Consider the following 15,160-nt stretch of genomic DNA (forward strand, 5'->3'; position numbering starts at 1 on the left):
CTCTACAGCATATCTCTACCTCTCCAGGGTCTCCTCAACTTGATCCCTACTATTGTTACAGATCACAATGTCATCAGCAAACATCATAGTCCACGGGGACTCCTGTCTAATCTCGCCTGTCAACCTGTGCATCACCATTGCAAATAAGAAAGGGCTCAGAGCCGATCCCTGATGTAATCCCACCTCCACATTGAATGCATCCATCATCAGTCCTTACCACTGTCACTCTTTCCTCGTACATATCCTGCACAACTCTTACATACTTCTCTGCCACTCCCGACTTCCTCATACAATACCACAACTCATCTCAAGGCACCCTGTCTTATGCTTTCTCCAGGTCCACAAAGGCGCAATGCAACTCCTTCTGGCCTTCTCTAAATTTCTCCATCAACATCCTCAGAGCAAACATTGCATCTGTGATGCTCTTTCCTGCTTGCTAATCATCACTAATTCTTATAATTTATATAGCCTGAAAAAGGAGCCTCCCACTTCACCCAGGGAGTTGGGGTCAGAAGAGGAGACAGACAATGCTCACCTGGGGAGGAGTGGAGGAATTAAGAGTGAAAGGAAGAAGAATCATAGTTTTATACAAGGAGAAGCTTTGTGTATAAGGTACAAAGGTAAATAAAAATAAGAACTTGGGACTTATGTGGTGTGCAGTTTTACCTGGAGTTTGGGGTCTGAAATGCCCCCACTGGCAATAATATACTGTATACACATAACATTTGTATCTGGTATGAAAAGAGTGGTAAAGAGATCACATGAAAATTAATTTAAAGCACATCAAAATTATTTTTTAAATCATGCACCTGTAAATTAAACACTAACAGTGCATGATATTGTAAATAAATCAGAATTTAAATTTGAGCAGGTTGTACAAAAAGAATTTGTGATAGGAAAATGAACAATTTAATAAAAAAAAAGTATTTTAAGTCTGTCTCAAGAAGCAAAGGATGCAAGGCAGTAAACTGCAAGTATATTTATGAGAAACTGATCACATACGCCTCTCACCTTGCTCATATCGGACCAGTTTAAGTAAATATTCAAGTTGCCTGAGAAGATGACTCAAAGACGATTATATCATTCTCAAAGTATGAGAATCTGTCCTCTTTGCACATCCATATTCCAATAGGCTCTAGTCTCAACACAGTTTTAAGAAAACAGATATAGATAGTTGGAAACTTAAGAATTACACCATGACACTGATCCAAACCCCTTTAAAATGTCCCAATTTACACCTTCACAGCCTTAGGCCTACTAAGAATGATATACTGTATAGTTATGATGAAATTCATTTTAAACATATGTTTCTCTCATTTCATATACACAGTAGGCTTGGACCTTTGCTATGGACAGTGTTATCTTAAATGCATATTAAAAGATGTTCCGTACAGTTTCTCTGAACAAATGTCTATTTACATTTGAACTAACACAAAACTCAAGAGGAGAATGTGTTATGCAATTAAAAAAAACAAACAATTTTTCAAGTATATCGGTGGAAAGCAAGAAACACACTAGAGAATGTGTACCTCGGGAGCACTCGGTATACATTACTGGGCCTCCACATTTTTCAGTATGACTTTTTCTTAATAGTAAAAATGCCTTCTGGCACAGCAAATCTAACAGACACAGAATGAGTAGTTCAGTAGTATATTCTGCACCTTTTTCTTAAATGCATCACACTATACCTAATACTGCAAGCCACAGAAGCAATACTACAAAAACGATTTTGCTGATCAACTAATGTTCAAGCACTAGAATACTCTCCATTGCCATAGAATAATGTTTTTAACCATAATCGTATTCATAACCATGTCATACTACAAAAATATCATTAAACAAATGGATATATGAACTCCAAGGGCCAGTTTTGTAACAAATTTGCAGATGAGTCATGGTTGAAACCCTCCAGAAGCTGTTCATTCACTTTGTTTTACTAATCGAAAGCACACAATGTGATTGAATTCTACCAAAAAGGTAATACTCTATATAAATTCTGTAAGATAAGAGAAATATATAAAAAAGCACTGATTGAAAATGTGTAACTTTTTGAACAGTTGTCCTGCGTTGAACTACCACTCTTTACAAGAACACACAACATTTATCTCTTTTAATCTCGTCTTGCCCACTCAGCCAACCTTTTTCAAACTCATATAATACAATTTAGAGCCTGTCTGGGGAGCACTGAATACAATGCAGGAGCTAACACTGATTTGGTTCTCCTTCAACAGGTACATGACTGAAGTAGAATATTTATTTATTTAAAGTGCATGCCTTTGGGAGGAAAACCAGAGTACCAAAAAGTCCAAGCACACACCATCTAACCAATGATCAAACAGGGGTTCAATCAGAGTCCTGGAGATCTGAAGCAAGTGAGCCTCCCAAACACTGGACTTGAACTCTTTTAAACTCCTCAAAGTTTAAAGTCCTGTCAGTACAAATCATGTTCCCATTGTTACATTCCACCTTATACAGGAATCAACTTAGGGTTAGGGTTTGGGTCAGCCTGCCTTTCCTTGTTATCGTATTCATTTCAATGAATCGAAAGAAATATATATTTGTTTTAAATATAACTAAAAATAAAAGAATATGAGACTAAATTTGCTTGTAGAGAATTTGGAAGAATGTCATTTCAATGATATATCACAATTTCTCGCAGCGTTAAGTTACATATTTACCCCACTTCCTGAGAATACTATGAGTGAAATTCGCTACATAGTTTTAATATGCCTAATTGAGCATATTTAAGTGTCCATGCCATTTCATTATGTAAGTCAAGATTTTTACTTCTAAATTACTTCAATTAAATAACTGAATTTTACAAATGTAACTAAAGTACTTCAAGAAGCAATGGGAATACAAAACATCGCTTGGGGTCCCAATAGAATAAATCATTTTCTTTATTTCTTCTTCACAGAACTTAATGACAAATAATATCAATAATGCCAGTTATAATGCTATTTGAAAGAATATCTTAATTACATTTAAGGATTGCTGAATGTCATGTTTGCTTTTACAAAATGTTTCTATCAGTAGTGTACACTTTAAACAAAAACAAAATTAACGAAAAAAAAAATATGGTTTAAATTAGCAGAATAACGGAATATAAAAAAACACTTGCTGCGATTTACGGCAATACATCATTCTTTATCATCTACTATTGAAGCATTCGTTTTATGATTTTGGTCTACTCACCCTTGTGATGTTATGCTTGTTCAACAGCAGGTTAAAACACGGCACACGTGAAGCCCAATTGAATTTCAAGCAGTCTTTTACAAGCTCACTCACTATATAGCTGAGACGTAGCACATTGTAGGGAAGTGTCGTTTAAGATGATTGATAAGCAAACATGCAATCACAACTGAGATTCTTCAGCCGGGCGCCAACTAGTCCCGCCCAGTACGAAAGGGGTGTATCTTAAGAAAGCACAATTCTTACTGGCCGAATGGTGTGAGTGAGTGACGGTATGTGGGGAGAGCGGTACAACCAATCAGCGAAAGGCATCCGATTCCACGTGAGGTAGTGAGAGACTTTCTCGCTCGAATCCGCGGAGAAGCCGGAGTTTGTTTCCATAGTAACACCTAGCGCATTGCATCGGAGCATTTTTTTTTTCGGAAATAACGTGTGCTATTGTGTGCTTCATTAAATTATACGTTAAATTTGGATACGTGGTAAGGAAAATTAATGGGTGAATGCAACGTGCAATAGACTGGCATCCCATAAGGGGGTTCTACCAAGTGTTCATCTAGCGCTGCACTGGCTTCCCATTACAGTGAGCTGGGTTAGCGTGAATAAATGGATGGATGCATGGATCAAATGCAGTATGTTATTGCAAGCAAAAGATAACATTTCCAAACCCACTTAATGCGATTTAAATCTGTAATAAAATATCCCAACAGCACCAGGCTCAAGACAGGAAACAGCCCTGGACAGATCACCAGTTTATTGGAGAGCCCAAAGGACCCAGTCTGGAATTACTAGTCAACCTAATCAGCATGTTTACAGGTAACAGTCGGGTGCTGAAAGTGACAATGCCACATACACACACACACACACAATTAATTCATCATGTTGCATTTCTCAGTGTATGAACTGTACTCCTATCCAGAGTTGATACTTACTTTGTTCCAGTTTGGGGCAATTGTAAACCATACTTTCATTAATTTTGTTGGGATATTTAATGTATAGGCATCACTGTGTTTTGTGCCAAAAATGGCACTGCTTGGCCCAGTGTATTAGAAGTTTTCCTGAAAACCATAAGGTACTCACAAATAACTTAGTAAGTGGCCCTTCTCAAGTCACTTTGCCTGCCAATGTTTTCTGATTGTAAAAAAATACCCCTGTAACCTGTATATCAAAAGTACAAAATATACTTTGTACACCTGATGGTGCTCATAATATGATATTTGTTTCTTTAAATGTGCTCTAAATCAATTTCTGTTTTGTTGGAGTCTTGGTAAGGCTTTTTGAGGTGAGTTCCATTAAAATATTAACTACAATACACACGACAAAACTGATAAAAGAAATTAATTGGTGACAGTAAGGCTGGCCTATATTGATTTAGGTGTAAATAATATTATTTCCCCTTAGGGATTAAAACAGTGTACCAAATACCAAAAATGGATACGTACAGCACTTAGTACTTCTGCTTCAGTGTCTTGGGTTTGACTCCAGTTGTTTGGTCACCCCCTATGTGGAGTTTTTATATTAGTCAAAGTCAAACTTTACTGTCATGTCAACCTAATACAGAGACAACATGACAAAACTTGGGGTTCACAGTGTCAATATGGTGCAAATAAAATGAGGGAGTGTGCACAACAGACAAAATCATGCTACATACTATTTAAATAGGCAATATGCCAATAAAATTACTTGAGTGCATTTAAAAATGCACAAGGTGAGTAACGCGGTTCAGGCAGAAACCTTGTTTATTAAAAACACGTTTGTATATATGAGTCCGCTTATGGAGTTGTCCCATGGCAAAAAGCTCAAATGTCAGTAAACTGCACAAGAGTAAAAATTCCTCATTGGTCACTATGAATCCAAAAACAAGCATGGAGCAGTGTGGGGAACATCACTTTTAAAAGTAACTTAGTTACATTCCTCATAAATATGTTATGTAGTTGCTTATAATAAAATATAATACATTACAAATGGTGCATTATTTTTGCATTGCTTTTTCTTCTTTTATATGAAAAACTGCACAATTGACTGGCCAGCATTTGTAATTAAATCCAATGCCCAAATCTGAGCCTTACTGAAATTGATGAGAAGCATAGCCAAACATGATAATTTTCTTGTGCTTTCCAAATATGTTTAGTCCTTCTTGTGTTGTGATGATTCACGGTATGAACACTGGCCGCTTTGTCACCTGATTACACTGTTTAAACATATCTGTGATGTGTGAGTCCCTGTCTTACACCCAAAAAACGGGGTACTTTAGCAAAACCAGCTTTATTCAACTTGAAACAGGAACAGCACGGTTATTTATTGTAGCAAGATCTACCACTCTCCTATACACAGACACGGCAAACAGACAGGGTCAGGGCCAGGTCAGTGGCCAAGTTATACTGTTCCCTGCATTTATAATATTCCTTGCATCACCCATTGGCGACAGGTACTTATAGTACGACCGCGATCAGCTCGCAATTGTTTCTGTGGCACTATGCTGTGGCGCTGCGAACCTAAGGTTGCCTCGGCGATGGACAAGCAGCCCTCCACAGACGTGTCAGTCCCACATCGGTGTGTCATCCCGTTCCCCAAAGACTTCAGAAACCTCACAATATCAATTACAAATAGCTCAATTAAAACTGTTCTGACAATTCATTTATATGTTTGTTACCAGATTGCATGCAGCACACTCTTCTGCTTGGCTGTGTCATTGAGCCCCATAAAGGAGAGGTGTACAGGTACCTTTGCTTGTTGCCTTACACCCAGTGCTGCTGGGATGATAATAATAACACAGGTATTTTTGCTGCAGTAAAATAAGTATTACATTAGGTTACTCATTACTTTAAAAAGTAACTGTGCAGTGGGTGCCACATGTGCTATTGTTCCGTTGGCAATTTGCTGCTCCGTAGGGTGCATTGCAGGGAAAGTGGACACAGTAAATACACCTTTAAGGGGGACATCATAACATGGTCAGGACGGTTGGTGCTGAAGACTTAAAAACCGGAAAAGAAGGGGAGAAAGGGAGACATCTTATGGTGGAGCAAAGAGAAGCGACAAGATAGCATCAAGAAAAATACCGGCTGGAAAAAGTTTTTTTATTCACTCAGTGACTCAAGGGAGACGCGTCTCTGAAAATGGACTTTTTTTTCTTTGGTTTCGCTGACGATTCTTTGGATCAGTAGGACTGAACTTTTTTGATATCGGCTTGATGGACAGTGTATTCCGGTAGGCTTTCTCTTTGCCATAAAACAGTAAGGACAGTAAACCTATTTGGACGAAGTGGTTTCTCTTTTTCATGAACATCGCGCTCCTAAACCAGAAGGGGTAGTTTCGATTGCTATGTACTTCTTTGTTTGTTTTTTTGTCTATATGTAAAATATACAGTATGTGTAATTTTTTTGCCTCTTCTTTATTTGGTGATATGGCTTGTAGTTTAATGCTGAGCTGGGACATGTGGTGAGGGGTCAAATAAAAGGATGAGTGTTGGTCACGTTGCCCAATAGATTTTCGATATTTAACTGCTTTGCTCCAGCAGTTTTCTAATTGTGTGGCAACCCGGGGGTTAGTTGTTCTCCCAGGGCAGCAGTACAACTGAACTATTTAAAACACATTATAAACTGCTCAAAACATTAAAGGAACACTTTAAAAACACATCAGATCTCAATGGGAAAAAAAATCATGCTGTACATCTCTACTGATATGGACTGGGTAATGTGTTAGGAATGAAAGGATGCCACATCATTTGATGGAAATGAAAATTATCGACCTACAGAGGGCTGAATTCAAAGACACCCCGAAAATCAAAGTGAAAAAATGATGCGGCAGTCTAGTCCATTTTGATGAAATTTCATTGCAGCAACTCAAAATTGTACTCAGTAGTTTGTATGGCTCCCACATGCTCGTATGCATGCCTGACAACATCGGGGCAAGCTCCTAATGAAACAACGGATGGTGTCCTGGGGTATCTCCTCCCAGATCTGGACCAGGGCATCACTGAGCTCCTGGACAATCTGAGGTGCAACCTGGTGGCATCAGATTGACCAAAACATAATGTCCCTGAGGTGTTCTATTGGATTTAGGTCAGGCGAGTGTTGGGGTCAGTCAATAGTATCAATTCCTTCATCCTCCAGGAACTGCCTGCATACTCTCACCACAAGAGGCTGGGCATTGTATTGAGGAGTTCAACAGCCTGAATGGGAAGCTATCACATTACCTGACAGATCAAGCTATGATGCTGTAGTACTATTTTCCAGATGGCAAAAGAATGAAGAATCCATGAGAGGGGTGAGAGCGGTCTTGGAAAATGCAGGATGAAGCATTGGAAGAATGTGTCTGTCAGAGAAGGGAGAGGCACCCTGATAATATTACCTGCTGATCTCACTCATCTCTGTAATCTCTTGTAGTCGGACATGCTGCAATTTCTGTTTCACACCATAACGCAGCTAGTCAGATCACTCTATAAAACAAGGTGAGAATGAGAGATGGGAGCTTGCTCGCTTCATTCGCCTCAAAAAGGATATTATCTGTTGGGCCTTTTTATTTAAGGAAATTGAATTGTTAGTTTATGTGAGGTACTCACTTAAGTGCACTCTGTACAATGTCCACAGCAGAGCTGTTGATGCAGACTAGGATATGGTCAGGATTTTGTTTTTCCTTGAAGTCCACAGTTAGCACTTTAGTTTTGTTAATGTTGAGGGATAGATTGTTGTCTCTACACCAAAGGCCAGCTATTCCAACTCCTTTCATCGCTACTTATCAAACTCAGCATAGTTGTGTGATCAGCAAACATGATGAAGTAATTAAAGCTGTGGCTCTGCAGTCATGACAGCTGGAAGAAGAGCAGAGGATTGAGCATGTGACCCTGAGGAGCTCCAATACTCAGTGTGATGGAAATGGAAAAGTTGTGGCCAGTCCAAAATGATTGGTGCCTTTCTGACTGAAAATCTGAGATCCAATTATAGACAGAGGTGTTAAGCCCTAATCCATTCAATTTCGCAAATAGCTTCTGGGGAACAATTGTGTTAAAGGCTGAACAAAAGTCTATGCAGTGTTAGTTAGAATAACCTCCACAGTTTTATTAAAATGCATAAATAGTGGTGTAATAACAACTTTCCTGAATTTGTTTTTGAATTTATATAATGAAGCCTTTTAGAAGTAGCATGACCTAGAAATTGTTAAACTGTACTACTAGGATGTGGGGTCAGTTTCCACATTTGACTCACTGTATGAACATGAACAAGTCATTTGTAGTTTCTTTTACCTAAACCAGCTTGCACATTACATTTTATTTTCTTAAACCTGAACCCCAACTGGTCGAATTATCTGTTCGGAGCCACACAGTGATTCATTGGATGGAAATGAACCAGCCACCTTATTTCTTAGGCAATGAGTCATCCTCTCTCTGTTCAAAGACTAGAAGTACATGAACAATTACACTGGAAGTAAAGTAGTTTCTCCCTGAAAAATTGCAATTTAAAATGACATTTTTGTGTAAGTGCAGACAGCTAAGGAGAGAAGGGAAATCATAACCATTAAAAAGCGCTATTCTCCCAGCATGCATCCAGCAGTGCAAGGGAGCACTCCTGCCTTGGACAAGCACATGACTTGTAAATATCTTTCAATTTCATCCAATCTTACTTTTTCTCTACTGGTCTTAACCATTATTACACAATCTGGCTTACGCATTTAAGGATTCAGAGGCTCAAACATTTTCCATTTATATGTTACTTGCAAAATACCCACGCTTCTCAGCGGCGAAGTACTGCCTCAAAATTTTTATTAAGAAGAAAAGTAAAACTTTTTAAACTGTGAGAAAATATACCAATAATTATTTGTTAAGGTTCTGTTTGTATACCAAGTTGTCAGTTCGGCCCTCCGGTTGTAATATGACCAAGCTGTGCACTGAGCTTACTCTTGAGTGTGCAACGTACAGTTGGCCATGTAAAAAGCAATCTTGCCTCAAATCAATGCCAACCTTTTGTAGGGTCTGTCCTTGAGACTTATTAATTGTCATTGCAAAGCAGAGCCTTACTGGAAATTGGAGTCCTTTGGATTGAAATGGGAGATCAGTGGGCATAACGGGGATGCGAGGAATAAAAACTCTCTCCCCTGAGCCACTGCCAGTAAAAATAGTTGCCTCAATTAGGTTCTTTAGCAGACACGTGACCTAAAGTCTCGTGCCGTTACAAAGTTTCGGTGGCTGTAAGTTTCTCAGTAACATTATTGGTGCCCCAACCTTCAAAATTAGATTATGCTCAGGAGTGCCTGGAGGTAAGTGACAGTTCTTTGATCAATGGTGATCACCTCGATAGACATGTTAATGGGGGTACGGTTGGAACGATAAAGGAAATGGGTACCTGAACAATGTAAACTAAGTCTAAAATACCTACACAATAACTATAATCGTAATAAACGAACAATAAAACAGCGGAGAAGCCATGGATTAAATAAAAAGGCTGCAGTTATCAGCAGGGAGACGTGAATACTGTGGTGAAGCAAGGAAGGGAATGAAGAGACCGGAGCGACTGACGGCCTTATATAAGCAGGCAGCCAACTATGTGGGAGGCGTGGGGATGGGGGACCCAACGTCGCCTCACACGGCGACCGAGCTACATGCTATGGACGTATATATGTACGTAAGTAGGACTCAGTTAGCGCTGGGGACCCATGTACCAAATTTCTAGAGGATGGGCCAATAAGTAACAAAGACCGTTGGAAATTCAATATGGCGGCTGACAGTGGCGTCATACCACCGAAATAAGTACGGACATTAGTTTCAGTTAGCGCAGGGAAACCGCCTACCAAATTTCGTGAAGATGGGGCCATAAATAAGAAAGTTTAACATGGCGGATGTTGTCGAACGTTATGACCGTTACGCATAGAATTTCAGCCATCAGTGGCGTCATACCACCGAAATAACTACGTACATCAGTTTCGGTTAGCGCAAGGAAGCCGCCTACCAAATTTTGTGAAGATGGGGCCATAAATAAGAAAGTTTAACATGGCGGATGTTGTCGACCGTTATGACCGTTACGCGTAGAATTTCGAAATGAAACCTGCTTAACTTTTGTAAGTAAGCTGTAAGGAATGAGCATGCCAAATTTCAGTCTTCTACCTACACGGGAAGTTGGAGAATTAGTGATGAGTGAGTCAGTGAGGGCTTTGCCTTTTATTAGTATAGACTAGCAAAATACCCACGCTTCGCAGCGGAGAAGTAGTGTGTTAAAGAGGTCATGTAAACATATATATACATATACATATATACATATATATACACATATCTACATATATATATACACATATCAACATATAAACACACATACATATACACACACATACACACATATACATATACACATACATACATAGTGCGTTGTAACACGGGCTGTGATTGTTACATGGGAGGGAGATGACAAATCACAGCTTCCCGCTTTCTAATCGGGCCTGTGATTGGTGCTTTGACGGATGCCCAGATCCCACAGTATCTCCCCTTAGGAGAGGCGTTAGGCAAGTGTAATTGAATAGCGGTGCTGCAAGTTTAGCTTTACACCTGTTTTTAAGGCTTATCGACTGAAAGGGGCTTTCATGAAAAAAGTTAGGGCTTTGCTACAGGATACACCCTCCACAAGTTAAGGAAGTGAAAATAAAGGTATATATTTCAATGCAGGTTAGGTGCATTGGCGGTTCTAAATTGTCCCTGGTGTGTGGGTGTGTGCGCCCTGCGGTGGGCTGGCACCTTGCCCGGGGTTTGTTTCCTGCCTTGTGCCCTGTGTTGGCAGGGATTGGCTCCTGTATTTAGGATATAGCGGGTTGGATAATGGATGGATGGACATTTGTATGCATAGCCCCATTTGCCCGTTTTCGTTTTTTTTCTTTCTTCAGTAATATTTCAGCAAACCCGGAGCTTGTCAGTTCAAATCCTGGTACTGACACCACTGTGTGACCCTGAGGAAGTCACTTCACCTGCCTGTGCTGCAAAAAACAAAAGTAATGTAACAAATTGTACCTCAGATGTTGCAAATTGCTGGAATAAAGGCATAAGTCAAATAGATAAATATGTATTATACACATAGGAACTATTCATTTATTTTCAGTTAAGTCATCTGCAGCAAACCTTTATAAATGAGTGTTTCTCCTTTTAGATAGTGCAAACTGTTTCTTCTTCATTGAGGTTTTCTCTTGGAGAGCTTTTTTCATTTCATTGAAAATTAAAGCAGCAGCTGCCAAAATATGTAGCTTTCTTATTAATTTTTCAACATTGTGTAAAATAACTTTATAAAGTAACATAAAAGGTTTAAATACTGGTTATCCTTTTACACTAAAATATTACTAAAGAGATACAAAAAAAGTAAAATGCATATGTTGTTTTTCTTTAAGGAGATTAAATATTACTGAAGAAAGAAAAAAAAAAAACTAAAACAGCCAAATGGGGCTATGCATACAAACTTAAAAGGTTTAAATAAAACAGAAATATATACCTTTATTTTTACTTCCTTAACTTGTGGAGGGTGTATCCTGTAGCAAAGTCCTAACTTTTTTCGTGAAAGCCCGTTTCAGTCAATAAGTCTTAAAAACAGGTGTAATGATATTGACAATAAGCTACGCAAACCCACCAAGAAATGGAATCGTTTAAATCAAGGCGTGAGTCGAAAAACACCATCCCATACTATTAGTTAACGATTAACACATTTCTATATGTATTGTAAGCATACAATACAACTGATAATATGTTGCGCTTATTTATCTGGTGTACCGACATTTTTGCGCTTTTAACGGCTGAAATCCAGCGTGGTTTGTGCCCTTCAGAATGAAAACAGTTTGTATTTACCTTTTTAATAAAAGGCAAGCTTTTAAGCCTGAGAAATCACCTCGTAAATGCACACGTTTAATTGCACATGTGTTAATATGTATGCTTACACAGTATTAAAAGACACTCAACAATTAACGTCATTTACCTTCGTTCCCGCGTTTGAGTCGTGCTGTAAATCTCTTCCTTGTTTTCAGTTCACGTAATTACGTAGGAGGCGTGATGACACGATACGCGACTCCACCTCCGCCATTACAGTATATGGACAAAAAAGAGGTTCCAGTTATGACCATTACGCGTAGAATTTCGAAATGAAACCTGCCTAACTTTTGTAAGTAAGCTGTAAGGAATGAGCCTGCCAAATTTCAGCCTTCCACCTACACGGGAAGTTGGAGAATTAGTGATGAGTGAGTGAGTCAGTCAATCAGTCAGTCAGTGAGGGCTTTGCCTTTTATTAGTATAGATACTTTTGATAAGGTTCACTGAAACAGCACTAGGGCTGTCACACTGTGATAACTCACTACTTCATTTCCCAAGTCAGAATAACATGAAAAAACCAAGCACCAGTGTAACTCCTAAGATCCTCAATATTATACAGTCAGCAGGACCTCCATTTTTTGTTTGCGCAACCCTGATGGCATCAAGAATGGCAGGTCTTTATTGCTCCTTTCACAAATTTCTAGAGGTCCAGGGAAGTAATAGTATTGACTTCTTTCTATCCATGACAAGGACCACTCACCAATATATTATTTCTAATAACCCATGCAATTTTTGAATCCCAGGTGGCACTTTGGCACAAAGGTTAGTGCTGCTGCCTCATGGATCCACTATCCTGTGCCTATTCACTCTTAGTATGGAGCTTATTTATTCTTGTATGTCACAGTCTGATTTTCTTTTGGGTACTTATTTTTCATCCCACATCCCCAAAATACATAATGTATGTGCTAGGTTAACTGACAATATCATACTTGCACTGTGTGCATTTGTGGTACCAGCAATATACTGGTGCTCTGTCCACAGTAATTTCATAACCTGGGCCATTCTGCCAGAAAGGTTCCAGGCCCTCTGTGACCCCGAATTGGATTAATCTTATTTAATAATGTTATGTTACTTTCAAAACTTCAGGTGCTTTTTCCTGTATGTCATGGCTCTACCAGACCTGTGAAGCTCCTCAGGTATCTACAGTATGACTATTATTTGTGAATTTCCCCTTGGGATTAATAAAGTATCTATCTGTGGCAGAGCGACAGGCACTCAGCAGGCTCCTATCAATTATGGAGAATCCACTGCATCCACTAAATAGTATCATCTCCAGACAGAAGAGCAGCTTCAGCGACAGACTGCTGTCACTGTCCTGCTCCACTGACAGATTGAGGAGATCGTTCCTCCCCCAAACTATGCGACTCTTCAATTCCACCCGGGGGGGGTAAACGTTAACATTTAACATTATACAAAGTTATTGTCTGTTTTTTACCTGCATTATTATCAATCTTTAATTTAATATTGTTTTTTGTATCAGTATGCTGCTGCTGGAGAATGTGAATTTCCCATTGGGATTAATAAAGTATCTATCTATCTATCTATCTATCTATCTATCTATCTATCTATCTATCTATCTATCTATCTATCTATCTATCTATCTATCTATCTATCTATCTATCTTATCCCTCAGTGCTTTGGATTTCTGTGGATACCACACCAGTCCATATTTATTGATGCCAATAAGCAGTTACTTTCTGTTCCTGCAATCAACTTATTGCATCAAGGCAGCATCAGGATCACTGAATAATCACCCTTACCTTGTTGATAACTTTTATGGTGTATTGCTGTTTTATCCTAATGGGTACATTTTAAAGGTGATTGTTTGTATTACTTGTGTGTTCTGTCCCCAGTTTACAATTCTGGGTTTGTCTTCCCTTTATCGATTTTCTAAGCCATTTAATCCAGTTCGGGATCACAGGGAGTTGAAGCCTATCATGCTATCATCAGGTGCAAAGAAGGAAGGAAAGAAGTAACCATGGATCAGTCACCATTCCATAACAAGGCTAACCCGTGCACACACCTTCATTCACTCATATAGGGACAATTTAAGGCACAGATGAATCAAACACAAGGCTTTAGGATTTAGGAAGAAAACTCGAGTACCCTGAAAAAAAATCCAAAATGGAAGAACAATTAAACTCCACATAGGCACTGCCTGAGAGAGGATTTAAATCTAGTAGTCTGTTCCAGTAGTTTATTTGACTGCCCTATTCTACCTCATTATTACTAATCTAAGCTCTATGTTGCTAGCTATTGCACATTATTTTGCACTCTTTATTTTTTATTGCTTGGTATTGTTGCGCTACTGTACTGTTAAATGTGCCATTAATTGTTAGTCGATGTACACTGTACTCTGTATATATGACACTAAAGCTTTAATTGATCAATTACTTAGTCTGAAAATGAGATACCAGCATTGGCTGCCATGCCACCTTTATATCTTAGGTTTATTTCTAATTAAACTAGGGGGCTTTGCCCCCTGCTCACTTCGCTCGCCAACCCCCGTGTTTCATTTTCCAGATACACACTTTTAAGATTTTCATTCTTTGAATTGTTGTCATTTCATTAGTTTCACTTTTATTTCAAAACTTCTGTAAAAACAATATTTGTAATCTTGCGAGTCCCAATATGCTGAATCTTTGTAATAAGGTCAGGATAGGTTTCTCTGTTTGGAATTTCAGCACAGACAAAACGATCTACATCATCAGCAGTTAATAATATTTTTTTACAAAGTAAAAAAGTAAGTAGAGTTCTGCATTGGGCTGCTGTCTGTAAAGTCATGCTATTCTCCTCTCACAGTTTCAAAAGTACATGGGATCACCAAGGTGATACCCCAGCTTTTGTGCCTGCTTTGCTTCCGCAGTTTCAGATGCGCGTTGTAGGCATCTATGTACATTGTATTTGTCCATACGCGCTCGTTTTTGTAGCTCCGTTAGTCGAGCTGTTTGGTTTTGGAGCTGAGAAAGTTTTGCTTCCGCGGTTTCAGATGCGCATTGTAGGCGCCCACGTCTATTGTTTTTATCCATGCGGGCTCGCTTTTGTAGCCCCGTTAGTTGAGCTGGATTGTTTTGGAGCCATGACCGCGACTCCATTAGTTATCCGTTGTCTACCATTAGTAATATGGATAATTGCACTTACTGT

The 15,160-nt window shown here is 39.0% G+C and overlaps 1 protein-coding gene across 1 annotated transcript in view; it reads right to left on the reverse strand.

Moving 5' to 3' along the window:
* hmgcs1 (3-hydroxy-3-methylglutaryl-CoA synthase 1 (soluble)) overlaps positions 1-3,261 on the reverse strand; it is a 35,863-nt gene extending 32,602 nt beyond the window's left edge. The window contains exon 1 of the mRNA XM_028805533.2: positions 3,196-3,261. The gene's annotated coding sequence lies outside the window, so the exon portion shown is untranslated. The remainder of the gene's footprint in view (positions 1-3,195) is intronic.
* Positions 3,262-15,160: the final 11,899 nt, after the last annotated feature.

This window comes from Erpetoichthys calabaricus, chromosome 7, assembly GCF_900747795.2.
Source record: "Erpetoichthys calabaricus chromosome 7, fErpCal1.3, whole genome shotgun sequence".
Classification (NCBI taxonomy): Eukaryota; Metazoa; Chordata; class Cladistia; order Polypteriformes; family Polypteridae; genus Erpetoichthys; species Erpetoichthys calabaricus.